Source organism: Marmota monax, unplaced genomic scaffold (assembly GCF_021218885.2).
Source record: "Marmota monax isolate L192 unplaced genomic scaffold, Marmota_monax_Labrador192_F-V1.1 WCK01_AAM20220418_F8-fsc00012, whole genome shotgun sequence".
NCBI classification, from domain to species: Eukaryota; Metazoa; Chordata; class Mammalia; order Rodentia; family Sciuridae; genus Marmota; species Marmota monax.
In genome coordinates, this window is record NW_026695227.1 from 30,837,456 (window position 1) to 30,840,118 (window position 2,663).

Below are 2,663 nucleotides of genomic sequence, written 5' to 3' on the forward strand. Positions count from 1 at the left end.
TTTATGTTTGTGTATGTTCATACGTTGATTTCTATATCTCTTTCCCACTTTGTTTTTAATACCTCCTGATTTTTTTCTCTGACTGCCCTTTTTTTCCTCTTCAAACATATTTTCCAAGCTTTCTATAATGCATGTATAGTAACTTTGTAGTCAGAAAAATAAAAATAGTACAGGTCATTACAAAGAAAAGGTTAGAAACCATGTCTCCAAGCATCCTCAGTTTTTCTTCTTAATTTATCACAGACTACCATCTGTAAATTTTTCTGAATATTATTTGAACCTACTTATTTTTTCAGCAAGTACCACTGCTTGGGCATAATGAATTCACAAGGTCACCCTGCTGTGCAAATTATTTCATAGTATTATAGAGCCTTACATTTTAATTTATCATTGTTGAAACCCATTGAATTCCATTCAAGAATTCTATAAGGTGTGTTTTAGGACAACATGGCTCCAGCAAGGTCTGCAATTATAGGAACACGTGTTTGTGTGAATGTATGTCCATATTCAAGGACTACCTTATCTCAGCAATACCCATATCCCTTTACCACCCTTGCTGATAATTTTTCAGTACTACCTTATCATGCTCATCCAGGTACAGCTTAGAGATGACACTCATTCAGTGGATATACAACAGGCCTTAGGGATACTTGAGTTGACAGAGTTGACCCAGGTCTGCACAGTGGCAAGGTTGGTTGAATTGAGGTGATCCACCAGTACAAAGGGGCAGTCCCCATGGCAGTAGAAGGTCTGGTAGCCTGGTGGGGTCGCAATCCAGCCATTCCAACCCATGTTGCTGAAGTACACACAGAATGAGTGGTGCCAGCAATTATTGCTTTTCCTGGACTGCTGTGGATGGTGTTAAGGGTTAGCTTGGTCCTCCAGCAACTGGTCAAGGCATGGCCCAGGCCATCAGGGTCAAAAGTGACCAGGAAGGGCTGGAGCTGGGCCTAATTCCCACTCTGTTGAGGTAACCATGAGCTAATCCTGACATGCTGGCCCAGTGGGTCAGCATATGATGATGGTGAGTCACCCCTGTGTCCTGCCCATAGTTGGGCGCTTCCCCTGGGTCTAGGAAGAACCCTTCAGGGCTCACTTCAAAAGTTTCCCACCTTGTGGTGGACTAACTGGTGTACAGTAGTCGTGGTAGACTAACTGGTGTACAGTAGTCGTGTGATGAGGTGTTCAGGCACCACTTCCCTGGGACTTCAAAAACCTCAAAAATGTTTAGACAGTGGAAACCTGGCTCCCAGTCTCCTGGTTTACTGTTCCTGAATGAGCTGAAGTTCTGCAGAGAACACCTCTTTCTCTGGGATGCTGCTGAAGTTAAAAAGGACTCGAAAAGCAGTTTTCTCTTGTCCCTGGGATGTTCTTCATGGTGGAATCTTCACACGGTGTTGGTGTGACTGGAGAGTCACTCTGAGTACTCCAGACCTGTGTGGTGGGCTCTCCCTCCTCCTCCCTAGATGTGAGCTGGAAGCAATCATGCATGTAATCCAGAATGATTTTGCTCTTGCTCAGCTGCGGTGCAGCCTGAACATCTGCAGAAATGACATCTCGAAGTCATGGCACATGACTCAGTTTGAGCGACATCCCCCGTGGGGTCCTGGATCTCAGCAACATTTTTTTTCCCCCAATCTCAGGTATCATCAAACTAGCATGGCTCATGCCTTCTAGCAGGACTTGGCATAAGGAAATGACAATCAGAATTCGGTTGCCAGGAATCATGGTGTCTTGACAGAAAAGAAGGCATACAACAACAGTCCGTGTTTCTTGACAACACATCTTGAACACACTTGCTGGAAAGACTCAATAGCTTTGGCAGTGGGTTTTTCGGAACGGCTCCATAGGTCATCCTCTGAAGGGTTGACCTATGGGAAAAGGCCGGGGACTGGGGCGCTGCAGGCTTGAGACACTCGGATGGGAATCCCACCAGGGACATAGGCCAGATACTCAGGTGGGGCTGCAGCAGTGTCTCAGGCTCCTGTCCCTCATCTCGATGCCAAACTCACCTAGCTTTCAGCTCTTTCCCTCCCACTGTTCTCTTCTGCCTTCCCAGATTTACTACTGTAAGGGGCTTACTTAGCTCATAGTTGTGGAGATCTAAGATCATGGTGCCAGCATCTGTTTGGCGCTGATAAAGGCCTTCTGTCAATTCTACTCCTAGGTATATACCCAAAAGAAATGAAAATATGTCTATACAAAAAAAATAGTAATACTATTCATATAGAAAAAAGTGAAAACAACTCAAATGTCTATGTAAAATGTGAAAGATCCATATAGTAGAATATTATTTGGCAATAAAAAGGAAGAAAGTATCAGTGCATACTACAACATGCATGACTCTAGAAAACATGCTAACAGAAAGAAACCTGTTATGAAAGGCTACATGTTGCAGGATTCCATTTCTAGATAAGTAAATTTATAACGGAAGAGAATAAATTAGTAGTTGCTAGGGGATGGGGGTATGAGGGAGGGAATGGGGACTAAAAGCTAAGGAGAGGGAGGGAAAAAAACTTTTCAAAAATAGAATGTGATGATGGTTGTACAACCCTTTGAATATATTAAAAAATGTTGAAGAGAACATTTTTTTGTTTGTTTGTTTTTCTTAAGAGTGTGCATTTTGAATGAGTAAATTACATGTTATGTGAATTACATCTCAA

At 43.0% G+C, this 2,663-nt stretch overlaps 1 pseudogene; it reads right to left on the bottom strand.

The window, feature by feature from the left end:
- Nucleotides 1-544: 544 nt before the first annotated feature.
- On the bottom strand, nucleotides 545-1,728 carry LOC124087188 (bone morphogenetic protein 4-like; annotated as a pseudogene).
- Between the last annotated feature and the right edge of the window lie 935 nt (nucleotides 1,729-2,663).